The sequence below is a fragment of the Callospermophilus lateralis genome, chromosome 12 (assembly GCF_048772815.1).
Source record: "Callospermophilus lateralis isolate mCalLat2 chromosome 12, mCalLat2.hap1, whole genome shotgun sequence".
NCBI lineage: Eukaryota > Metazoa > Chordata > Mammalia > Rodentia > Sciuridae > Callospermophilus > Callospermophilus lateralis.
This window is the reverse complement of record NC_135316.1, coordinates 13,325,950-13,353,922: the sequence shown is the minus strand read 5'-3', so window position 1 is coordinate 13,353,922 and position 27,973 is coordinate 13,325,950.

Genomic DNA, 27,973 nt, shown 5'->3' with positions numbered 1-27,973 from the left:
AATTTGAAAGCAAGAGGTAATCTTCCTGGGGTATTCTCTTAGGGGTGGTAAATGATGGCTCCCTGATCCCAGAAAACAAACCATTGCGCAGATACCACCCCCATCTAACAGAAGACAACACAGAGAGTTTCATGGGACTGATGGCATTTGCAGGTAATGGAAACCTGGGTTTGTGTTCTTAGCTGCTCCTTCATACCCGCTGTTAAATGAGGATGCCCAATTCCAATGGACCCATGAGCACCAGCAAGCTTTTGATAACATCTAAGGAAACTGACACTGAATTACTCAACTTCTCTGAGCTCAGCCTGCAATTACAGAAAGCCCTACACTACGTTAAAAATGTACATCAACTCACTCACCTTGGTTCAAAGAAACTGCAGGCATTTTTGAAGGATCAAGAAGAGAGTTTTTGACTAACCTACTCACAGCAAAAGGAAATATCTGAATGGATGACAATAGCCTGTTGGGTCTGTAAATGGGTTAATGGTTACCCTTCCAAGCTTCCTGCAAGAAAGCACCTACGAGGAATCAGACCAGGACAATTCTGGGAAGTGGACTTTACTGAAATTAAGAGAGCCAGGTAAGGACTTAAATATCTCCTAGTCTTTGTAGATACATTTTCAGGATAAATTGAAGCCTTTCCCACATTATAAAAAAAAAAAAAAAAAAAAAAAAAAAAACAAAAAAAAAAAGGCGCAAATGGTGGTCAAGGATATCCTGAAAGATATTTTTCCAAGATACGGCCTGCCTAATGTAATAGGGTCTGATAATGGACCGGTGTTAATGGCCAAGGTAAGTCAGGGGTTAGTTAGGACCCTGGGGATTAATGGGAAGTTACATTGTGCTTATAGACCCCAGAGCTCAGGACATGTAAAAAAATAAATAGAACAATTAAAGAGACCTTAAAGAAATTAAGCTTACAGACCGGCATAAAAGATTGATCTATGCTCCTGCCTTATGCACTGTTTCATGCAAGAAATACTCTGTTTCTTTCTGTAACCTCACCCCCTATGAAATTCTCTATGGTGCCCCTCCTCCAGTAAGGGACCTATCCCCAATTCTAAGACCTAACGATCCCTTCCACATCCCCTTGCTTGACAAACTAATAGTTTGTGAAAGAACTCACTGATACCTGTTGAAACAGCTGGCCACTGCCTACCAACCTGGGGACGAGGGGACTACACATCCATATCAAGTAAGAGACTTCATCTACATAAGACGACATCAGGTGTCATCCCTGGAATCCCGCTGGAAAGAACCATACCAGGTGCTACTTATAACACCTAGAGCAGTAAAAGTAGACGGAATCACTTCCTGGATCCATGCCTCAAATCTCAAGCCTGCGCCCTGTCCAGAATCTGGCTGGAAAATGGAAAAGACTGGTAACCCTTTCAAATTGTGTATTCGCCTTGTGGATATGGCTATAGATTCTCCCCTTTTCCACCAGTAGTACTAACCCTCATCAGCCTGTTCAGCAGCGATGGCTGATCACAAATTCTACTAGACAAGAAGTATGATCTATCTTGCATACAGCCCTCTTAGGGACTTGGTGGCCATCTCTCCACCCAGATATTTGTCAATTGGCTATACGTCTTTCCTACTGGGATATCCCTGATGAAGAGGATCCCACTAAAATTCCATTAAATACCTTCTGTACCATAGATAATGGAAACAAACGTTATGGATGAAGAGACTCACAAGCCAGATGCAGGTTGGCTAGCCTAGATTACTATGCTTGCCCGGCCCACTATCAAATAACTGTGTTGGGGAAAATCCGACTTCTTCTGTAAGTCATGGGGATGTGAGCATACAGGGGGTGCCTGGTGGAACCCAAAATGCTCATCAAATTCTGTACACAGCATTGGCCATATTACCAATTAGAGAATGAAAACTGATGGCCCCCAGAGGGGTCTCTAGTTCCTCAAATTCTGAGTGAACTTTTTAACTTCTGCAATTGCTCAAAAGGGTGAATGGAGATTCCCCTATGTGGAGGCCTTTTCCCTCCTTCACTCACATCCTGAACTATGCTTCTCCAATAGATCCTCACCCTCAGCCTTCTGCTCCAGACTCTCTGCTGTCACTCCCACCTCAGCAACCTGATTTCTCCCCTCCAATTATTAGATCAAAAACCAAAACCTCCTCCAGTTCTCAGACCATTGCGCCCGTGCTGAGGTAGCAGGTACTCAGGCACCCCTCTACCCACTCACTCCTCTCTTTTCATGTCAGTGCCCGCAACGGGTCCCACCAGGTCCTCTTACCAGCTAACCCAAAGCTCAAACCAGCTGAGGAGAACCCTCAGACCCCTATCCAAGATGTAATGAAAATGACCTTTAAAGTTGCTTTGTCATCACTGAAAACAGGTTAATAAGAATTTAAAGTCCCTCACAGGCTTTTTGGGATACTCACTCCCGTCTTCTCCTCTGCTCTATCTGTTCTACTGTTGAATTTTTTTTTTTTTTTGCTAGGAAAATCCCAATCCCGTTTCCTATTATTCTTTCACATCTCTCTTTCCTCATACTCAGATCCATGGAGCTGCTCTCACCCCCCGCCTTCCCCGTCTTCCCACTCTGTACCAGGCCCACAGAAAAGTCTTAACTGACTTCTCCAGAAGTCTTCACCATGGCTGACTTTAGGACTTTCAGAAAAAGAGTCCCTATAAAAAAGTTCAATGTCGGTAAACTTCCTGTTTTCGTGTTGCCTGTTCTCCTTGGGCACTGGCTGGAAAAATTAGCACTCCTAAGTTAGACACGCCCTTACTAGTTTTTCACAAAATATGTGAACAAGGCCCCAGGCCTTGAGCTGGGGCTTCACAGAGATGGCTACATTTTTAAGATAAAGGAGTTACCAACTGGGCTCCATGGTAACAGCTGGCAGGGAGAAAAAAAGAGATGAAAAAAGCTATCCCCCTCCCAGGTGTCCTCAAAAATGTAACTTGCCCAGAACAGAGGCAGAAAAAAAAAACTGCTTTATGTGAACTTCTGAAGACTGTTAACTTCTTAGCCCCATCCATTACATTTTGGGTACAAAATTCTGAAACTACATAAACTTGGGATTCAGGGGATTAATTGATTACAACATAAGCAATGACTTCTAAATCAGGTTGCAACTAAATAGGACTGTTTCCCTGTCTTCCGTTCTATCTTAGGTGCCTTGCCTTGTCCATACCTACAACAGTATAATTCTATATACTTAAACATTGTTTATGTTTTCATAAAATGGTCAACAGATGTGAAAAATTATGTAATCGTGCAGTTGTTTCCCAGAGTGCTCTATCATGAGGCAGGATCATTTAAAGTTCAAATAGGGGGGCATACAACCCGATTCTGCCAGGAACCTGTATCCCTCACCTTAGCCATCCTTTTAGGAATTGGAGTTGCTGCAGGGGTGGGAACAAGAACCAATGCCCTAGTCCATGGGAAACAACAAATGACCAAATTAGAAGCAGCAGTATACCAAAGCTTAAAGATATTAAAAACCTCCATCACAGCTTTACAGGAATCTTTAACCTCTCTCTCTCTGAAGTTGTTTTACAGAACAGGCGAGGGTTGGAACTCCTTTTCATGAGAAAGGGGGCCTTTATGCTGCATTGAGGGAAGAATGTTGTTTTAATGCCGACCATACTGGTTGTAAAAGAATTTATGAGTAAATTTAGAAGATGCTTTGAAGAGCATCAACGAGAGAGAGAGGCCCCAAAAGGGTGGTTTGTGTCTTCGTTAACATAGTCCCCCTGGTTAACTACGCTTTTATCAGCCCTGGCAGGTCCATTAATAATACTAATTTATTGCTAACTGTAGGACCTTGGTTGCTCCACCGTGTAGTTTTATTTCTCCAAGCTCAAATTGGACAAGTTAAATTTTTGGCAATCAGACAACAATGTATGCAACTATCAGAAATAAAATGTTACACTGCCCAATGATTACTTTTATGATTAAAAGTAACCAGAAGAAGTGGGAAATGAAAGGTTAATAAAAAAGGTATTTGTCACTTCCTGTTTTTCTGTATGCTTAACAAAACACTGTTGAAATCTTGAGAACTGTTTGCTAAACTTGTTCCCAGAATGTGATGTCCCCAACTGCCAAACTGAAGAATGTACTCCCTCACCCGGTTGTACACAAACTGCCCACTCGCCCTGACCCATCAATAAACTTCCCTCCCTGCCCTCTCCAAGGAAAGTATATAAGCTCTGCTTAAGCTGTTCTCAGGGCTCTCTGCTCTATTCAAGTGAGCTCTGAGCCCCAGCATGCTGGATCCCCAATAAACCCTTTGCTGTTGCATGAGACAGTCTCTTGGTGGTCTCTTCCTCTGACGCTCGAACGACCTTTTCATTGGTACAATCAAAAATGTGACATTTGCTTTTTGTGTTCAGAATATTACTGTGATAAAATGTATATGTAGGTCAGGTGACATGAGTATTTCTTCCACCGTTTCTGGGAGCAATATTTTGATGATGTATAAATTAGTATTGGTGGTACAAATAGGTGTGCCCTGTTTCTATGAATATAGAGATAATGCATGAATAGACCATACAGTGAATAAATAATATAACTAGTTCCAACTTTATTTTTTTAATTATTTTTTATTGTTGGTTGTTCAAAACATTACATAGCTCTTGATATATCATATTTCACACTTTGATTCAAGTGGGATATGAACTCCCATTTTTACCCCGTATACAGATTGCAGAATCACATCAGTTGCACATCCATTTATTTACATATTGCCATACTAGTATCTGTTGTATTCTGCTGCCTTTCCTATCCTCTACTATCCCCTTCCCCCCTCTTCTCTCTCTACCCCCTCTACTGTAATTCATTTCTTACCCTTATATTTTTTCCCTTTCCCCTCACTTCCTCTTGTATGTAATTTTGTATACCCCTGAGGGTCTCTTTCCATTTCCATGCAATTTCCCTTCTCTCTCCTTTTCCCTCCCAGCTCTAATCCCTGTTTAATGTTAATCTTTCATCTCATGCTTTTTGTCCCTACTCTGTTCTTAGTTACTCTCCTTATAACAAAGCAGATATTTGGCATTTGTTTTTAAGAAATTGGCTAGCTTCACTTAGCATAATCTGCTCTAATGCCATCCATTTCCCTGCAAATTCTATGATTTTGTCATTTTTTAATGCAGAGTAATACTCTATTGTGTATATATGCCACATTTTTTTTTTATCCATTCGTCTATTGAAGGGCATCTAGGTTAGTTCCATGGTCTTGCTATTGTGAATTGTGCTGCTATGAAAATGGATGTAGCAGTGTCCCTATAGTGTGCTCTTTTTAGGTCTTTAGGGAATAGACCGAGTAGGGGAATAGCTGGGTTAAATGGTGGTTCCATTCCGAGCTTTCCAAGAAATCTCCATACTGCTTTTCAAATTGGCCGCACCAATTTGCAGTCCCACCAGCAATGTACAAGTGAACTCTTTTCCCCACATCCTCGCCAGCACTTGTTGTTGTTTGACTTCCTAATTGCTGCCATTCTTACTGGAGTGAGATGGTATTTTAGGGTGGTTTTGATTTGCATTTCTCTGACTGCAAGAGATGGTGAGCGTTTTTTCATGTACTTGTTTATTGATTGTATGGCCTCATCTGAGAAATTTCTGTTCAGGTTCTTGGCCCATTTGTTGATTGGGTTATTTGTTATCTTATTGTCTAATTTTTTTAGTTCTTTGTATATTCTGGATATTAGGGCTCTGTCTGAAGTGTGAGGAGTAAAGATTTGTTCCTAGGATGTAGGAACAAATCCCTATTTAACTCTCTTATTGTTTCTTTTGCTGAGAAAAAACTTTGTAGTTTGAGTAAGTCCCATTTGTTGATTCTAGTTATTAACTCTTGTGCTATGGGTGTCCTATTGAGGAATTTGGAGCCCGACCCCACAGTATGTAGATCATAGCCAACTTTTTCTTCTATCAGACGCCGTGTCTCTGATTTGATATCAAGTTCCTTGATCCACATTCAGTTAACTTTTGTGCATGGCGAGAGAAAGGAATTTAGTTTCATTTTGTTGCATATGGATTTCCAGTTTTCCCAGCCCCATTTGTTGAAGATGCTATCCTTCCTCCATTGCATGCTTTTAGCCCCTTTATCAAATATTATATAGTTGTAATTTTGTGGATTGGTTTCTGTGTCCTCTATTCTGTACCATTGGTCCACTCGCCTGTTTTGGTACCAGTACCATGTTATTTTTGTTACTCTTGCTCTCTAGTATAGTTTGAAGTCTGGTATAGCTATACCGCCTGATTCACACTTCCTGCTTAACATTGTTTTTTCTATTCTGGGTCTTTTATTTTTCCATATGAATTTCATGATTGCTTTCTCTTTTTCTACAAGAAATGCCGTTGGGATTTTTAGTGGCATTGCATTTAACCTATAGTGAACTTTTGGTAATATCGCCATTTTGATAATGTTAGTTCTACCTATCCATGAACAGGGTATATTTTTCCATCTTCTAAGATCTTCTTCTATTTTTCTCTTTAGGGTTCTGTAGTTTTCATTGTATAAGTGTTTCACCTCTTTTGTTAGGTTGATTCCCAAGTATTTTATTTTATTTTATTTATTTTTTTTTTGGATATTGTGAATGGAGTGGTTGTCCTCATTTCCATTCCAGAGGATTTGTCACTGATATTCAGGAATGCCTTTGATTTATGTTTGTTGATTTTATATCCTGCCACTATGCTGAATTCATTTATTAGCTCTAATAGTTTCTTTGTAGACCTTTTTGGGTCTGGTAGGCATAGAATCATATCATCTGCAAATTGTGATAATTTGAGTTCTTCTTTTCCTATTTTTATGCCATTAATTTCTTTCGTCTGTCTAATTGCTCTGGCCAGTGATTCGAGAACTATGTTGAACAGAAATGGTGAGAGAGGGCATCCCTGTCTTGTTCCAGATTTTAGAGGGAATGCCTTCAGTTTTTTTCCATTCAGAATGATGCTAGCCTGAGGCTTAGCATAGGTTGCTTTTACAATATTGAGGTATGTTTCTGTTATCCCTAGTTTTTCTAGAGTTTTGAACATAAAGGGATGCTATACTTTGTCGAATGCTTTTTCCGCATCTATCGAGATGATCATATGGTTCTTATTTTTAAGCCTATTGATGTGGTGAATAACATTTATTGATTTCCGTATATTGAACCAACCTTGCATCTGAGGTATAAATCCTACCGAATCATGGTGCACAGTTTTTTTGATACGTTTTTGTATCCGATTCCCCAGAATTTTATTGAGGATTTTCCATCTAGGTTCATTAGAGATATTGGTCTGTAGTTTTCTTTCTTTGAAGTGTCTTTGTCTGGTTTAGAAACCAGGGTGATGTTGGCCTCGTAGAATGAATTTGGAAGTTCTCCCTCATTTTCTATTTCCTGAAATAGTTTGAAAAGTATTGGTATTATTTCCTCTTTAAATGTTTTGTAAAACTCTGGTGTATACCCATCCGGTCCTGGGCTTTTCTTAGTCGGTAGTCTCTGGATGGTTTCTTCTATTTCCTCAATTGATATTGGTCTGTTAAGGTTGTCAATATCCTCCTGACTCAATCTGGGCAGATCATATGACTTAAAAAAATTTATAGATGCCTTCACTATCTTCTATTTTATTGGAGTATAAAAATTCAAAATAATTTCTGATAAACTTCTGTATTTCTTAAGTGTCTGTTGTGATATTGCCTTTTTCATCCCAAATACTAGTAATTTGTGTTCTCTCTCTTCTTCTCTTCGTTAGCATTGCTAAAGGTCTGTCGATTTTATTTATTTTTTTGAAAAACCAACTTTTAGGTTTGTCAATTTTTTCAATTGTTTTTTCTAGTTTCGATTTCATTAATTTCTGATCTGATTTTAATTATTTCATTGCCTTCTACTTCTTTTGCTGTTGTTTTGCTCTTCTTTTTCTAGGATTTTGAGATGAATTATTAGATTATTTATTTGTTGATTTTTTCTTTTTTTATGGAATGAACTCCAGGCAATAAATTTTCCTCTTAGAACTGCTTTCAATGTGTCCCATAGATTCCGATATGTTGTGTCTGTGTTTTCATTTATCTCTAAGATTTTTTTAATTTCCTCAGTGATGTCTTCTATAACCCACTGATCATTTAGTGATCTATTGTTCATTCTCCAAGTGATACATCATTTTTCCTTACTTCTTTTATTGTTGATTTTCAATTTCATTCCATTATGATCATATAAGATGCATGGTATTATCTCTACTCCTTTATATTGTCTAAGAGTTGCCCTGTGACATAATATATAATCTGTTTTTGAGGAGGATCAATGTGCTGCTGAGAAAAAGTGTAACTGCTTGATGTTGGGTGGTATATTCTATATAAGTCAATTAAGTCTAGGTTATTAATTATGTTATTGAGTTCTATTGTTTCCTTATTCATCTTTTGTTTGGAAGATCTGTCCAGTGGTAAGAGAGGTGTGTTGAAGTCTCCCATGATTATTGTATGGTGGTCTATTAGACTCTTGAACTTGAGAAGAGTTTGTTTGATGAACATAGCTGCACCATTGTTTGGTGCATATATATTTATGATTGTTATGTCTTGTTGGTGTATGGTTCCCTTAAACAGTATGTAGTGTCCCTTTTATCCCTTTTGATTAACTTTGGCTTGAAATCTATTTTATTTGATATGAGTATGGACACTCCTGCTTTTTTACGAAGTCCATATGAGTGATATGATTTTTCCCAACCTTTCACCTTCAGTCTATGTATGTCTTTTCCTATCAAATACGTCTCCCTAAGCCAGCATATTGTTGGGTCTTGTTTAGTGATCCATTCGACTACTCTGTGTCTCTTATTTGGTGATTTTAATCCATTAACATTTAGGGTTATTATTGAGATATGGGTTGTTCTTCCAGCCATATTTGTTTATTTATGTTACTAAACATGGTTTGTTTTCCTCTTTGATTATCCCCCCCCCCTTACTGTACTAGCTCCCGCTGTTGGTTTTCATTGATATTTTCCATTTCCTCTTCCTGTAATATTTTGCCGAGGATGTTTTGAAGAGATGGTTTTCTAGCTGCAAATTCTTTTAACTTTTGTTTATCATGGAAGGTTTTTATTTCATCTTCCACCCTGAAGCTTAATTTCGCTGGATACACAATTCTTGGTTGGAATCCATTTTCTTTTAGTGTTTGAAATATGTTATTCCAGGATCTTCTAGCTTTCAGAGTCTGTGTTGAAAGATCAGCTGTTATCCTGATTGGTTTACCCCTAAATGTAATCTGCTTCCTTTCTCTTGTAGCTTTTAAAATTCTCTCCTTATTCTGTATTTGGGCATCTTCATTATAATGTGTCTAGGTGTGGATCTCTTATGATTTGCACATTCGGCATCCTGTAGGCTTCTAGGATTTGGGATTCTGTCTCATTCTTCAATTCTGGGAAGTTTTCTCGTATTATTTCATTGAATAGATTGCTCATTCCTTTGGTTTGGACCTCTATACCTTCCTCTATCCCAATGACTCTTAAGTTTGGTCTCATTATGTTATCCCATATTACTTGAATGTTCTGCTCATGGTTTCTTTACACTTTTGCTCAGCTGTCTATGTTCTTCTCCAGTTGAAATACTTTGTCTTCATTGTCTTATGTTCTATCTTCTAAGTGTTCTACTCTGCTGGTAGTATTCTCAATTGAGTTTTTAAGTTGGTTTATTGCTTCCTGCATTTCTAGGATTTTTGTTTGTTTGTTTTTTATAACCTCTATCTCCCTCTATAGTTGATCTTTTGCTTCTTGGATTTGTTTATGTAATTCATTGTCGAAGTGGTCAAAGTGGTCTTTCATTGTCTGATTTTGCTGTCTTCCTTGAGACTCCAGATCATCTGAAGCATGTATATCCTGAATTCCTTATCTGACATTCCATCTGCTGCAGATATTACCTCTTCTAAAGTTGAGTTGACCTGCATTGCTTGTGGTCCTTTCTTTCCTTGTCTTTTCATACTGATCACGCTTCTTTCTGCTTGGTGAAACTGTTGTGTTATTGTTTTTTCCCCCTATATATTTATATTGCTCTTGTATAGTTGCATAATCTCCCTCGCAGGCTTTGGCGGTTGTTCTGACCCTCCTCCAATTGGGGCAATATGCCTACCACGCCGGGAGGCCACTGGTTCTGTACTTTTTGTGGGCCTGTTATTTCAGAGGTCGCAGGTCCGCCTTCCTTGCCAGCGCGAGCAGCAGCTCTGCCCGTCCGTGGGCGGCTAGGCCTGTTCTGTCTGTTGGTTGCAGGTCTGTCTACCTAGCAGGTGCTGGTGGCGGCTCTGCCCCTTCCCTAATCGGGGTGATGCCAGGCCACTAGGCCTGTTCTGCTGGTGGGTTGCAGGTCTGCCTACCGTGCAGATGCAGGGGGCAGCTCTGCCCCTCCTTGTGTTGCTGGGCTTGACCTGCCGCTGGGTCTCAGGTCCGCCTATCTTGCAGGCGTGTGGGGCGACTCTGCCCCTCCACTGGTTGCTGGGTCTGCTCTGTCGGTGGGTCACAGGTCCGCCTACCTTGCAGGCACAGGGGGTGGCTCTGACGCTCCGTGGATTCCTGGGCCTGTTCTGCTGGTGGGTCACAGGTACGCCTACCTTGCAGGCGTGGCGGCTCTGACCCTCCTCCAACTGGAATGATGTGTCTGGTGGGCCACTGGGACTGTTCTGTCTGTGGTCCCCGTTCCGCCTACCTTGCAGGTGCGAGGAGCAGCTGTGTCCCTCCACAGATTGCTGGGCCTGACCTGCCGGTGAGTGGCAGGTGCGCCTACCTTGTAGGCGTGGGGGGTGGCTCTGCCACTCTGCGGGTTGCTGGGCCTGATCTGCTGGTGAGTCAAAGGTCTGCCGAACTTGCAGGTGCACGGCGGCTCTGCCCCTCCCCAACCGGGCAATGTGTCTTGCGGGCCACTGGGCCTGTTCTGTCATTGGTCATGGTTCCACCTACTTTGCAGGCACATGGGGCAGCTGTCTCCCTCCGCAGGTTGCTGGGCCTGAACTGGTAATGGGTCACAGGTCCGCCTACCTTGCAGGCGCAGGGTTGGGGGTGGCTCTGCCACTCTGCGGATTGCTGGGCCTGTTCTGCTGGTGGGTCGCGGGTCCGCCTACGTTGCAAGTGCCCAGCGGCTCTGGCCCTCCCCCAACCGGGGCGATATGTCTGGCGGGCCCATGGGCCTGTTCTGCCGGTGGTCATAGCTCTGCCTACGTTGCAGGCGCGTGGGGAAGCTGTGCCCTTCCGCGGGTTGCTGGTCCTGACCTGCAGATGGGTCGCAGGTCCGCCTACCTTGCAGGCGTGGGGTGGGGGGTGGCTCGGCCGCTCTGCGGAATGCTGGGCCTCATCTAGTTCCAACTTAAAATAATGGATTGAATTGATATCTGAAAAAATACAGGAAATCTTATATTGATATACATACATTCATTCCAACAAGTTATATATACTATGGTAATATTAGTGTTATGATTTCTCATGAAGAGTGTGTGAGTTTTTCTTCAAAAGTGATTATGGAAATTGAAATAAATATGATTGGAAAGAAGTCTCATTAAAAGACTAGTCAAGAAATATGGAGAAATACCTGTGTTCTGAAGCAGGAAGTGATTGAAAGTAAAACAAATGCCTATAAATTTGCTGAATTGTGGAAGAAATATATACCCTATGATGTGCATAATTTGAAGAAATAATGATGAACCAGTGTTGAATAAAAATTAACATCAAAATATACATCAAGTCCCATAGGAATCTACTTGCATTGATGTTAAACTGGGTCAGTTACTGTAGAAATATTAGGAATTGTATGCACCATTCACTGAAGTTAGTTTTCTGGACTAGAAAACAAGTATGTATTTCAGGTTGATGAATATTTCTAAGAATAATCTTGTGAAAAGTTGATTATAAAACAATGTACATGAACGTGAATGAATTAAAGGAGTGTATATAAGCCACATATATTTAATATTTTGAAAAATATGGAGAGTGTGTGTGTATATATATATACACACACACACACACACACACACATATACATACACAAAACACACACAGACACTAAAAATTAGCAATATATATATACCAATCAAAATTCATCATTAAATATATGTCATCTACAGATGCATAAACATCTTTTTTTACTGAACATAGATTTATGTACAATGTTGTTCAACTAGAAAGCTCACCAATAGGTTGAATTTTCAGTTCCAACAGGGTTTAGTAGGAGTGATCTCTTCTCACAATATGTATCTGACAACTCAGCCACCTCACAAGAATGTACGTGTGATACCAGGTAGGATTCTATATATGCATATAAAAATACAAGTGCTGAATAGGCTACAGAGAAAGGGAGTCAGGAAATCACATATTTGTTAACTTTAAAAACACATGGAGAACTATTTCAATTGAAAATTGACTAGATTTTTAACTCCTACCCTATATAATGCAAAAAGCAACTCCAACTATACACCATACCTCCACTGAACTGGTAGTATTTCTATTCTGTTTGGGTTATTTTTCTCCGTCATATTAGGATTCATAGTCAGAGTCTAGTATGGTATGGGTTAGTGTCAGGGATTCAGTATTTAGAATGAAAAATAGGAAATAGAATCCAATGTGTATGCAAATAAATTTTACACAAAAATCTTCCCACTCTCATGCAGAACAATGTCTTGATATTACCTTTGTTCCATGAAAGACATAATTACAGGATAAGAGTTAGAAAATCTGTAAATACATATATGGAATGAAAAATTCTCAGGGGTTCACAACCTTGGAGGTTGTAGAAGAGTTTCCAAAAGTAAGGGACATGGTAAACACTCCACAAACATGGAGCTCTGATGGCCTAAAGACTTCTTGAGAAACTGTTTCTGAGTTTGGGCACTTGAAATATATGTTGTTGTCAGGAGCTTTAGCTTCCTTTGTAGTGAGACCATCAAAGCTCTGTCTGCATCTATGTGACATGGAGGACATGGTTTCTTATTTTCCAATGAATATGAGGCAGCAGTGCTGAATTATCTCTTTGTAGGTAAACTGTAGCCACTGGGGGCTAAGTTTCTTCCCATGTGGACTGTGAAGCCATTTGTTCATCCTCCAATTTTCGTTGTGTTTCTTGCTGCTGCACTGAGAATTTGGTATTTGCTTCACCAAATACAAGGAGGTTCAACTGGGACACAGTGCTGGAGGGAGTTCTGTCACTTGTGGTGTGTCAGGGTCTGCAGGAGAAAGCACAAACCAGGCTTTTATCCTCCAAAGCTTGCCCCCGTGTGCATAGCAACCTCATTCTGAACATTGACCAGAAAAATCTCCATATAACAAGATGCCTTTACATAGAAGGGTCTGATGGCTGCACCATTTCAGTCACATGCCATTTGGAAGCTAATGGAAGATCCACATGGCCCCACCTCAGATGTATTATCACACACCTGTACACCACTGCTATAGGCCCACTCCACAGCAGGATAAAACTTACTGGCATCTCTGTTCTCCACCATTTTCAACAAACCCAGTCAATCAAGGCACTGTCTGCTACACTCATGATCTAGAACAGGACATCCAAAGGTTCTTCAGTGCAACCTGGTCATGGGAATTTCAAAAATTTCATGGTAATTATCTAGCCATTTTTCAACGATGAAGTTGGAGGCATTGTGAGTTTCAATACATTCAGGAACCATTAAATTTTGAGGAAGCTCATTTCCATGAAAACTCTGGAGAACTCACACGGCAAAGCTTCCCAAAGAGTGGCCAAAATGTCATATGAAGCCAAGCCCATTAAGGTCTACAATGTGAAGTCCATGTGTGTTTTGAATCTCAACTATGGCTGTCAAGTCTTTCAAAATAAAATCATGTGATATCCTCGCTGAGATTCCCAGTGCTCTGTGGAAAGCCACCTTGGAACTAGATCTCAGTTTCCAAGGGCGACTCTCATGCGTGGCCTCCTAAAATCCCAAGACATTCATGGCAATACTTCTCTGAAGTCAGTTCCAGATCACAGTCTCTAAGGGAAATCACAACAGATTCAAGCCTAGGTGGACCCAGTCATCTCTTCCAACCGCCACACAAATGACCACTATTAAAACCAAAACACTCCCACATGGCCATCATCTTCTTCCATAACCTCTGGCTGGAAGGTTCCATGAGGGGCGCAGCCAAAGACAGGGTCCAAAATAAGCTACCCTACCCCTCATTTGCCTAAACTCAGGGTGACCTTGACACCCTTCCTGTGAACCAGGAGTGATCAAATAGGCCTGCCTTTTATACTGCTTTACTTCTCCAATTTGAGGCCTAAAGACTGTGGGGTTTAGATTTTTTATGTGAATTGGAGTCATGAGAAAACCCAAGCTCCTTTGGGCTAGCGCCTGTAGGGCTATGAAGAACTCATTTCACCCAAAAGATCCACATTCTCACTTGATGGAGGTCAGGAACCTTACACAGGAAGGCAAGAGACTTCATCCAGAATGACTGTTTTTGGCCGTTTTGGTTTTGGATGCACAAATGGGATCATTCTTTTGATCCATCAGGTGCTGAGAATCTAAGCCACAGCCTCAAACATGGCCAAGATGCTGATTCGGACACATCCCTTTCAAAAGCAATTAAGCAAGAAGCCACTGGTGATGCACATTGATTTCCATTTGAAAACTGTTTTCAGGCTTCCCAATGGGTTGGCCTCAGGCAAACAAATTCGTGACATTCAGGCAACAGAACAATATGGAAGCAGAAGGCCCAAAGCAGGGATTCTCCACTGAGACTTTCCTGGTCACACTGCTATCTGAGTTTTCTGAGATGCTCGCCATTCCCTTCAGCTATCCAGTACATGACCTTGTCAAAGAGCTTGGAGGTGGTATATTTTATGGACGCAAAACCATGAGCCTATCTGGAGAATGGCCAGATTTCAGGAAGAAAAAAGGAACTTATGAAAATAGCAGGTGTTGCCCATCTATAAGGCAAGCCGCAGTCCATTCATAAATTGGACAGGATGAATGCTGGGAAGCTTTCTACTACACAGGACACATCCATTGATGCATTCTCTTTTCTAATGTCTACAACCATGAACACAGTGGAATACACAGACATAGAAACTCTCGCAATGTCAAAGGACTTACTAGAATCAGTTCACTCCAAACCAAGGAAACCACCTTGCCTACCTATTCTCAGAACATGAGACAAAACCACAAACCCACACCCACACCCGCAAAGGCAACACTTTCGCCCAAATAGGTCTATGACTCTCCGGAGTGTCCTCAGACTGGTGGGCCATACTGTGTTTCCCCGACATGGCCTGTCCTGTCTCCCATCTGGTCTACTTGGCCAATGCTGTGAAGTTGTAAGGAGCCAGCATTGAGCCACTACCTTCTTCCTCAGGAAAGGCCCCTCTTCAGAGCTATCCTGGCATTTGGCCATCCTCACATCAGTAGGCACCTCCTTCCCCCAAATAGGTCTGTGACAATCCGGAGTGTCCTCTCACTGGTGGGCCATTCTATGTACCCACGAAATTGCGTGTCCTGTCTCAAATCTGGTCTACTTCGTCAAATCTGTGAAGTTGTCAGCAGCCAGCAGTGAGTCACTACCTGCTTTCTCAGGAAAGTCCTCTCTTCAGAGCTCTCCTGGCATTCGGCCATCCTCACATCAGTAGGTACCAAGAAAGACTGACTCTTTCATTGGTAAATCCAAACATGTGAGCCCACTGGGACTGAGACTGGGACTAGCTCTTTGTGCAAGGATTCCTGGGTCCCTAATTCAGTGAGTTCCATTACTAAGGAAGTGAGGTAGGTCATATCCTTTAAGAATTGAATGAGGTCACTGCCTTGGCAACCACTTTGTCCTAACACTTGCTTCCAAGGGTCCCATGAGATGGAGGCTGCCCCTACTTCCTGTGACAGTTTCACAAGTTAGAATGGTATATCAACCATAGGGAACCAGGAACACCTCTCCATTCAGGCCTGGTTTGGTCCATATTCTCTACATTAAGAAGAGAGAGGCTGATTCAGACACATCCCTTCATCCTGAAAAATGACCAGAATTAAAACCAAAACACTCCCACATGGCCCTCATCTTCTTCAATATAGTCACTCATCATAACCTCTGGCTGGAGGTTTTCATCAATGGCGCAGCCCAAGAGAGTGTCCAAAACAAGCTCCCTTGCCCCTCATTTGCCTAAACTCAGGGTGGCCTGGACACCCTTCCTGTGAACCAGGATTGATCACATAGGTCTGCCGTTAATACTGCTCTGCTTCTCCAATTTGAGGCCTACTGACTGTGGGGTTTAGATTCTTTATGTGAATTGGAGTCATGAGAAAACCTAAGCACCTCTGTACTGCCCTCTGCAGGGCTTTGAAGACCCCATTTGAGTGGGTGTAGGAGTTGGAACAAAAGTTGTTTAGCAATACGGTTTTTGTGAGAGAGTGAATCTAAATGTCAGCACATTTGAAGGGTCATTCCCAATGATGAACTGGAGAAAAGGTATTTGAAAGCAGATATCAATAGAGACAGTAGGAAATCAGGCAAAGTACAAAGTGAGAGGTAGGATAAAACATTTTAACAAGGTTGAGGTTGAATATATAATCTTAGGAAGAAACAGATATGTAGTCACCAATATGAATGATATTTGAGAGCAATAGGGAACCAGGACATGGATGTTGTTAGTAATACATGCTCACATTTAATTTAGGCTTTGGTACAATCATAAGTGTAATCCTTGAATTTTGTGTCATGAATATTACTGTGATGAAATGTATATGTATATCAGGTGACTAGAGTATTTCTTCCACCATTTCTGAAAGCAATATTTTAAAGACTTATAAATTAGTATTGGAGATACATTTAGGTGTACCCTGTGCCTATGAATATAGATATGATGCCTTAAGAGACCATACTGTGAATAAATAATATAACTTGTTCCACTTTTAATAATGGATTGAATTGATATCTGAAAATATATAAGAAATTTTATCTTGATATACAATCATTCATTCCAAAAAGTTATACATCTAATGGTAATAATAGGGTTACCGTTTATCATGATGGGTGTGTGAGTTTGCTGAAAAAGTGATTATGGAAATAGAAAATAATGTATTTGGAAAAAAGTCTCATGAAAAAAACAGTCAAGAAACATGGAGGAATACATGTGTTCTGAAGAAGGATGTGATTGAAAGTGAAACAGAGCCTATAAATTTGCTAACTTGTGGAAGAAATATATATCATATGATGTGCATAAAATGAAGAAATAGTAATGTGCCAGTGTTGAATAAAAATGAACGTCGAAATAGACATCATGGAACATAGGAATCTACTTGCATTTATGTTAAACTCGTAAGTTACTGTAGAAATTTTAGTATTTATATGCACCATTCACTGAATTTAGTTTTCAGTACTAGGAAACAAATATGTAGTTCAGGTGGATGAATATTTCTGACAATAATTTTGTGAATAGTTGATTAGAAATCCAAATACATGAACATTAATGAATTTAGGGAGTGTATAATAAGACGCATATCTTTCACATTTTGAAAAATCTGTATAGTATATATATACACAAAACAAAATAACCCACACAGTGACATTAAAAACAAGCAATATATATGCTAATCAAAATTCATCATGTAATATATACAGTCCACAGATCCAAAATATTTTTTTTACTGAACATGAATTTATTTATAGTGTTGTTCAACTAGGAAGCTCACCCATAGGTTGAATTTTCAGTTCCAACAGCGTTTAGGAGGAGTGATCTCTTCTCACAATTTGTATCTGCCAAGTTAGACACCTCACAAGTATGTACGTGTGATACCAGGTAGGATTCTATATGTGCATATAAAATACATGTGCTGAATAGGCTACAGAGAAAGGGAGACAGGAATTCACATATTTGTTAAATTTAAAAACACAGGGAGAACTTGTTCAATTAAAATTGACTAGATTTATAACTCCTACCCTATATATTGCAAAAGGAAAACCCAACTATACACCAACTCTCCTCTGAACTGCTTGTATTTCTATTCTGTTTGAGTTATTTTTCTCCATCATATTAAGATTAGTACTCAGAGTCTAGTAGGGTAGGGGTTAGTGTCAGGGATTCAGTATTTCAAATGGAAAATTGGAAAATGAATCCAATGTGAATGCAAATATGTGCTACACAAAAATCTTCCCACTCTCATCCAGAACAATGCATTGTCATTACCTCTGGCCCAAGTAATACACAATTAGAGGAGAAGAGTTAAAAAATATGTGAATACATATCTGGAATGGAATATGCTCATGAGTTCACAACCTTGGAGGTGTAGAGGAGTTTTGCAAAATAAGGGACAGGGTTAACATTCCACAAACATGGAGCTCTGGTGCCCTAAAGACTTCTTGAGAAACTTCCTATGAGTTTGGGCACTTGAAATATATGTTGTTGTCAGGAGCTTTTGCTTTTTTTTCTAGTGAGACCATCATAGCTGGGTCTGTATCTATGTGACCTGGAGGACATGGTTTTTATTTTCCAATGAACATGAGGAATCGTGCTGAATTCTCCCTTTGTAGGTAAATTGTGGCCACTTTGGGCTAAGTTTCTCCCCATATGGACTGTGAAGTCATTTGGTCATCCTCCAATTTTCATAGTGTTTCTTGCTGCTTCACTGGGAGTTTGGTATTTGCTTCACGAAATACAAGGAGTTCAACTGGGACACAGTGCTGTAGTGAGTTCTGCCACATGCGGTGGGTTAGGGTTCTCATGTGAATGCACCAACCAGGCTTCTATCCCTCATAGCTTGTCCCCTTGTGCATAGCAACATGGTTCTAAACATTGCACTGAAACCTCTCCATTTAACAATATGCCTTTACATAGAACATTCTGCTGGTTGCACCATCTCAGTAACAAGTCATTTGGAGCCAATGGTATATCCACATGGCACCACACAGATGTTTTATCATACACCTTCCCACCTCTGCTCTAGGCCCACCACTCAGCAGGCTCCAACTTACTGGTATCTCTTTGCTACACCATTTTCATGAATCCCAGTCAATCAAGGCACTGCCTGATACATTCATTATCAGACGTAAAACATCAAAAGGTTCCCCAGTGCAACCTGGTCTTGGGAAATTCAAAAATTTTATGGTATTTATCTAGCAATTTTTCAAGGATGAAGTTGGAGACACTGTGTGTTTCAACTCATTCTGGAACCATTAAATGGTGAGGAAGCTCAATTCAATGAAAGCTCTGGAGAACTGTAACAGGAAGTCTTTCCAAAGAGTGACCAAAAGGTCACATGAAGTCAGGCTCATTGAGGTCTACAATGTGAGGTCCATGTTTGTTTTGATTCTCAACTATGGCTGCCATGTCTTTAAGAATAAAATCATGTGATATCCTGGCTGAGACTCCCAGTGCTCTGTGGAAAGCCACCCTAGGCCTATATCTCAGTTTCCAAGTGTGACTCTCATGCGTGGCCTCCTAAAATCCCAACACAATTCATGGCAATACTTCTCTAAGGTCAGTTTCAGAACTCAGTCTCTAAGGGGAATCACATCAGATTTCAAACCCAGGTGGACCCAGTCATCTCTTCCAACCGCCACACAAATAACCACAATTGAAACCAAAACACTCCCACATGGCCGTCATTTTCTTCCATATAGACACTCTTCATTACCTCTTGCTAGAGGTGTCCATGAGGTGCAAAGTCCAAGACAGTGTCCAAAAAAAGCTCCCTTGCCAATCATTTGCCTAAAGTTTGAGTGGCCTGGACACCCTTTCTGTGAACCAGGAGTGATCCAATAGTCCTGCCTGTAATACTGGTCCTCTTCTCCAATTTGAGGCCTACTGACTGTGGGGATTATATTCTTTATGTGTATTGGAGTCATGAGAAAACGCAAGCGTCAATGGACTAGCCTCTGCTGGGCTTTAAAGAACTCATTTGACCCAAAGGATCCCTATTCTCACTTGAAGGAAGTCAGGAACCTTACAGAGGAAGGCGATAGACTTCATCCACAATGACTACTCTATTGGCCGTTTTGGTTTTAGATGCACATATGGGATCTTTCTTTACATCCATCAGGTGCTGACAATCTAAGCCACAGCCTCAAACAGGGCCAAGCACCTGATTCAGACACATTCCATTTCAAAGCAATTAAGCAAAGACCCACAGGTGATGCCCATTCATTTCCATTTGAAAACTGTTTTCTTCAGGCTTCACAAAGGGGTGCCCTGTGGCAAAGACCTTCCTGACTTTCAGGGAAAAAGAACAATAGGTAAGCAAAAGGCCCAACCAGGGTTCCTCCACTGAGACATTAGTAGTCACACTGATATCTGAGTTTTCTGAGATGCTCGCCATTCCCTTCAGGTATCCAGTACATGGCCATGTGAAAGAGCTTGGAGGTAGTACATATCTTGGAAACAAATCCATGAGCCTATTCTAGAGAGTGGCCAGAATTTAGGAAGAAAACCAGAACTTAAGAAGATAGCAGGTGTTGCCCATTGATAAGACAAGCCCTTCTCCATTCATTAATTGGGCACGATGAATTCTGGGAAGCTTTCTACTAGACAGGACACATCCATTGATGCATTCTTTTTTCTAATGTCTACAACCACGGACACAGTGAGATACACAGACATAGAAACACACGCCTTGTGAAACGACTTATTAGAAACATTACACTCCAAACCAACAAACCGTCTTTCCTACCTATTCTCAGATCATGACACAAAACCACAAACTCACACCCACACCCACAAATGCACCTCCTTTCCCCAAGTAGGTCTGTGACTATCCGGAGTGTCCTCTGACTGCTGTGCCATACTAAGTTCCCACGAAATGACCTTTCCTGTCTCAGATCTGGTCTCCTTGGCCAACTCTGTGAAGTTGTCAGGAGCGAGCGGTGAGCCCCTACCTGTTTTCTCAGGAAAAGCACCTCTTCAGAGCTTTCCTGGCATTTGGCCATCCTCACATCAGTAGGTACCAAGAAAGACTGACTCTGTACTTGGTAATTCCAAACAAGTTAACCCACTGGGAGTGGGACTGGGACTGGCTCTGGATGTCTGGCTTCCTGGATCCCAAGTTCAGAGACTTCCATCACCAAGAAGTGATGTGAGGTAGCTTCGTTCAGGAACTGAATGAGGTCACTGCCTTGGCAACCACTTTGTCCTAACAGTTGCTTTCAAGGGTTACATGAGATGGTGGCTGCCCCTACTTCCTGTGACACTCTCACAAGTTAGATTGGTATATCAACCATAGGAAGCCGGGAACAGCTCTTCACACAGGCGTGGTTTGGTCCATCTTCTCTGCATTAAGAAGAGAGAAGATGATTGAGACACAACCCTTCATCCTGACCAGTTTGTTTGCCATGGAAAATGACTTTTACTCTCTCAGGTCTTTCATAGCTGCCTACATCTACTCCAGGAATCATTTCTGCATGGACCTTTGAGGTTCTCAGCATGTGGAAGATCCACTACATTCCTGTATTGTAAGACCAACTCTGTCCCTGCTCTTCTGTAATTTTAGATTGAGGGAACAGTGTATGGTTAGGGTTAATAGCATGTTCGATTTGGGTTAGGAATCATTCTGCTGGATGAGTAGTGGTATTGGGAACCTGAGATATGTATGAGAATATATAGGTGAAATATATGTATGAAAACAGAAATCTAGGTAAGATTTGAAGCGCAGAAGAGCATTGGGCCCTTGATTGGGATACTTAGCTTTGAATTACGTTCTTCACAGATGTGTCAGATTAATCGATATACAATGGCCTAGGACCTTGTTCCTTGGATGATTGAATGTAGAAGAGAACATCCACTCAAATATGGATAGTCCGTAGTGAAAGGTTAACAGAATAGGTACTTGTTACTTTCTGTTTTTCTGTATGCTTAACAAAACACTTTTCAAATCTTGAGAACTCTTTGCTAATCTTGTTCCCAGAATGTGCTGTCCCCAACTGTAAAACTGCAGAATGTACTCCCTCACCCGTTTGCATGCAAACTGCCCACTCACCCGGACCCATCAATAAACTTTCCTCCCTGCCCTCTCCAAGGAAATTATTTAAGCGCTGCTTAAGCTGTTCTAAGGGCTCTCTGCTCTATTCTCTGAGCCCAGCATGCTGAATCCCTAATAAACCCTTTGCTGTTGCATGCGACAGTCTTTTTGTGGTCTCCTCCTCCTATGCTTGCCCGACCTTTACATATGGAGGTTCCACTGAGATCCAGCAGTGGCGGACGAGAGACCCCGTGTGTTGTTGCTTTCACTGTTTGTGTATCTTTTATTATGTGACAGAGCACTTCAATGTCTCTCTCCCTGACCCATTATCACTGGACTAAATTTCACTTAAGGGCTCAGGATCTTTCTTTTTCAGTAAAATGCCAGACCTGGCAGACTCTCTGTGCCTCAGAATGGCCCACCTTTGGAGTTGGATGACCTCTAGAAGGTCCTTTCTACTTCCCACTAATTTAAAAAGTCAGAGATATTGTCTTTCAGCCAGGGCCACATAGCCATCTGGATCAACAGCCATATATCTTAACTTGTCAGGACCTCTGAAAATCTTCTCCTCCTTGGGTGAAGCCTTTCCTTGCCCCTGCCCCCTCTCCTACTCCTACCCCCATGATTTCTCAAACCCTCTGCTCTTCTTCCTCCTCCACCCTCTGTTCTCCCTTAGTCACAAGATTCGACTCTACTGGATTCTCCTCCCCCTTCTTATCACCTGCCTTCATCCCCCAACCCCCATCACACTCTAAGTGATTCCCCTGCTGCTGACTCAGCCTCTCCACAATTGGAGGAGCACAGCGCCCTCCAGATAGCTCCCCGGTGGCACACACAACCCCTCCTTCCCATGAGGAAGCTGGCCCGGCTAAAGTAACTCGCCAGCAGCGGTGATTGAAAACCCTGGAACTCCCGTGATGCTCCCCCTCTGTCCCTACGGGCCAATGATTGACGATGGTCATGAGGGAAAAATGCAAGCCTACCAGTACTGGCCTTTCTCTGCTTCAGACCTACATAACTGGAAAACAGCAAAAGGAAATCACTGAATGCGTAACAAAAGCCTGTTGGGTCCATCAATTGGTTAATGCTTACCCTTCCAAGCTTCCTTCAGGAAAGCACATATGAGGAACAAGACCAGGACAATTCTGGGAAGTGAACTTTTCTAAAATTAAACATGCAAGGTATGAACTTAAGTATCTCCTAGTCTTTGTAGGTACATTTTCAGGATGGATTGAAGCCTTCCCCACAAAAAAAAAGAAAAAGAAACAGCACAAATGGTGGTCAAGAAGATCCTGGAAAATATATTTCCAACATATGGCATGCCTAAGGTAACAGCGTCTGATAATGGACCTGCGTTCGTGTCCCTGTACGTTAGGGGTTAGCCAGGACCCTGGGGATTAATTGGAAGTTTCATTGTGCTTATGGACTCCAGAGTTCAGGACAGGTAGAAAGAATGAATAGAACCATTAAAGAGACCTTAATGAAATTAAGCTTAGAGACCGACATAAAAGATTGGACTATGCTCTTGCCTTATGCACAGTTTCATGCAAGAAATTCTCCCTCTGTTTCTTTGTGTAACCTCACCCCCTATGAAATTGTCTATGGTGCCCCTCCTCCAGTAAGGGACCTAACCACAACTCTAAGACCTAACGATCCCTTACACTCCTCCTTGCTTGACAGTCTTTAAGCTCTTGAAAGACCTCAGCGATACCTGTGAAAACAGCTGGCCACTGCCTACCAAACTGGGTACGAGGGGACTCCACACTGAAATCAACTAAGACACTTCATCTACGTAAGATGTCAACAGGTATCATCCCTTGAACCCTGCTGGAAAGGACCATACCAGGTGCTACTTATAACACCTACAGTGGTAAAGGTAGACAGAATCACTTGCTGGAACCAAGCCTCTCATCTTAAGCCTGCGCCCTGTTCAGACTCTGGCTGGAAAAAGGAAAAGACTGGTAACCCTTTCAAATTGCATATTCACCATGTGGATAAGGCTATAGACTCTCCCTTTGACCACCAGTAGTCCTAACCCTCATCAGCCCGTTCAGCAGCGATGGCTGATCACAAATCCTACTGGACAAGAAGTATAATTTATCTCGCATATCTCCCCCTTAGGGACCTGCTGGCCATCTCTCCACCCAGACATTTGTCACCTGGCTATAGGTCTTTCCTATTGGGATATCATTGATGAAGAGGATCCCACTAAAATTCCATTAAATCCTTTCCGAACCATAGATAATGGAAACAAACATTATGGATGTAGGGACAGGCAAGCCAGATACAGGTTGGCTAGCTTAGATTACTATGTTTAACCGGCGGACTATCAAAGCCACAAACAGCCACAGCTGTGTGGGTGAAAAGCCGACTTTTTCTGTAAGTCATGGTTATTTGAGCATACAGGGGCTCCCTGATGGAACCCGAACTCCTCATCAAATTCTGTACACAGCATTGGCCATATTACCAATAAGATAACCAAAACCGATGGCCCACAGAGGGGTCTCTAGATGCTCAAAGAATGCATGACCTTTTTGTCTTCTGCAAGTGCTTAACAGGGTTAAAGGGTATTCCCTTATGTGGAGGCCCTTTCCTTCCTTCACTCAAATCCTGTACTATGCTTCTTCAATAGATCCTCACCCTCAGCCTTCTGCTCCAGACTATTCTCTTTCACTCCAACCTGAACAACCTGATTTCTCCCCTCCAAATACTGGATCAAAAACCCAAAACACGGCCGGTTCTCAGACCATTGCCCCCTTGCTGAGTAGCAGGTACTGAGGTACCCCTCCACCCACTCACTCCTCTCTTCTCCTGTCAGCGCCCGCACCAGGTCCCACCAGGTCCTCTTACCAGCTAACCCAAAGCTCAAAAAAACTGAGGAGAGCCCTCAGACCCCTATCCAAATGTAATTAAAATGGCCTTTAAAGTTGTTTTGTAATCACTGATAACAGGTTAATAAGAATTTAAAGTCCCTCACAAGCTTTTTTGGATAATCACTCCGGTCTCCCCCTCTGGTCTACCTGTAAAACTGCTCAAGTTTTTGCTAGTAATATCCCAAAACCCTTTCCCATTATTCTTTTACAATTCTCAATCTCATTCTCAGATCCATGAAGCTGCTCTCAGCCCTGACCTCCCCGTCTTCCCCCTCTGTACCAGGCCCACATAAAAGTCTTAACTGACCTTCTCCAGAAGTCTTCACCATGGCTGACTTTAGGACTTTCAGCAAAAGAGTCCCTATAATAGATTTCAGTGTAGATGAACTTTCTCTTTTTTGTTGCCCTGTTCCACTTGAACACTGGCTCAAAAAATCAGCACTCCTAAGCTAGACACCCCCTTACTAGTTTTTCACAAATAATGTTAACAAGGCCTCTGGCCTTGAGCTGGTGCTTCACAGAGATGGCAACATTTCTAAGATAAAGAAGTTACCAACTGGGCTCCATAGTAACAGCTGGAAGGGGGAAAAAGAAAGGGAAGTAAAAGCTCTCTCCCACCCAGTTGTCCTTGAAAAGTTAACTTGCCCAGAAGAGAGGAAAAACAGAAACAAAAACAGCTTTTTGTGAACTTCTGCAGACTGTAAACTTTTGAGCCCCTTCCCTAAGATGTTGGGTACAAAATTTTGAAATTACCGAAACTTGGGATTCAGAAGATTAATTGATTACAACTGAAGCAATGCTCTCTGAATCCGGTTGCAACCAACTAGGATTGTTTACCTGTCTTTGGTGCTATCTTATTTGCCTTGCTTTGTCCGTCCCTGCAACAGTATAATTCTATATACTTAAACATTGTTTATGATTTCATGAAATGGACAACGGATGTGATTAATTGTGTAATGGTGCAGATGTTTCCCAGAGTGCTCTATCATGACACAGGTTCATTTGAAGATCAAATGGGGGGGCATACAACCCGGTTTCACTGGGAACATATAGCCCTCACTTTAGCCATTCTATAAGGAATAGGAGTTGCTGCAGGTGTAGGCACAGGAACCACTGCCCTGGTCCATGGGACACAACAATTGACCCAATTAGAAGCAGCAATAGACCAATACTTAAAAATATTAGAAACCTCCATCACAGCTTTGCAGGAATCTTTAACCTCTCTCTCTGAAGTTCTTTTACAGAAGAGTTGAGGGTTGGACCTCCTTTTCATGAGAGAAAGGGGCCTTTGTGCTGCATTGAGGGAAGAATGTTGTGTTTATTCCGACCATACTGGAGTTGTAAAAAAAATTATGAGAAAATTAAAAAGACACCTTGAAGAGCATCAATGAGAGAGAGAGAGAGGCCCAAAAAGGGTGGTATGAGTATTGGTTCACATAGTCCCCCTGTTTGACTACGTTTTTATCCACCCTGGCCTGTCCAATAATAATCTCCATATTATTGCTAACTATAAAACCCTGTTTGCTCAACCATGTAATTTTTTTTTCTCCAAGCTCAAATTGGACAAGTTAAACTTATGGTAATACCCCACTAGCAGACATAGAATGTGACACCCCCCAATGATCACTTTTATGATTAAAAGTAGCCAGAAGAAGAAGTGGGGAATGAAAGGTTAATAAAATAGGTACTTGTCACTTCCTGTTTTTCTGTATGGTTAACAAAACACTGTTTTAATCTTGAGAACTTTTTGCTAAATTGTTCCCAGAATGTCCTGTCCCCAACTGCCAAACTTCAGAATGCACTCCCTCACCTGGTTGCTTGCAACCCGCCCACTCGCCCTGACCCATCAATAAACTTCGCTCCCTGCCCTCCCCAAGGAAAGTATATAAGCTCTGCTTAAGCTCCTCTCAGGGCTTTCTGCACTATTCAAGTGAGCTCTGAGCCCACGCATGCTGGACCCCCAATAAACCATTTGCTGTTGCATGAGATAGTCTTTTGGTGGTCTGTTCCTCTGAAGCTCGCCAAATGTGTACTTGGATGGTTGAATGTAGAAGAGAACATCCAGTAAAAAAGGGATAATCGGTAGGATTACGAAGATTGTCGTTAGGTTTAGGAAGAAGAATGAGTATAGGTTTTGGAAAAAAAATGTTCTTTAACAATAGGGTTTCGTTTAGAGTTTGAATGTAAATGTCAGCCCATGTGAAGAGTAAGTCACAATGGTGAACTGGAGAAAATATGTAGGAAAACAGATATCAATAGGGACATTACGAAATCAGACAAAGTATAAAGTGGGTGATAAGATTAGACATTTTCAACAGGGTTGAGTTTGAATATATAATCTTAAAAATAAAATAATATGTAGTCACCAATTGGATTGATATTTGAGAGCATTAGGAAACCTGGACATGGCTGTGTTTAGTAATCCATGTTCACTTTCAATTTAGGCTTTGGTACAATCAGAACTGTGACCTTTGCATTTTGTGTCCAGAATATTACTGTGATAAAATGTATATGTAGATCAGGTGACATGAGTAATTCTTCCACCATTCCTGAAAGCAATATTTTGAAGATGAATAAGTTAGTATTGGGATTACAAAGAGGTGTACCCTGTCTATGAATATAGAGATAACGCATGAATAGACGATACTGTGAATAAATAATATAACTGGTTCCACTTTAAATAATGCATTGGATTCATATCTTAAAATATATAATAAATGTTATATTGATACACGTACATTCATTCCAACTGGTTATACATCTAATGGTAAAATTAAGGTTATGGTTTATCATGAAGGGTGTTTGAGTTTTCCTTCAAAAGTGATTATGGAAATCAAAAATAATGTGTTTGGAAAGAAGTCTCATGAAAAGACCCGTCAAGAAACATGGAAAAATACATGTGTTCTGAAGCAGGAAGTGATTGAAAGTGAAACAAATGTCTCTAAATTTGCTATCTTGTAGATGAAATATATATCCTATAATGTGCATTAACTGAAGAAATAGTAATGTACCGGTTTTGAATCAAAATGAACGTCAAAATACACATCATGTCCCATAGAAATCAATTTTTCATTGATGTTAATCTGGGTCAGTTACTGTATTAATATTAGGGTTTGTATGCACCATTCACTGAAGATAGTTTTTAGTACTAGGAAACAAATATGTATTTCAGGTGGATGAATATTTCTGAGGATAATCTTGTGAAAAGTTGATTATAAATCCACATATATGAATATGA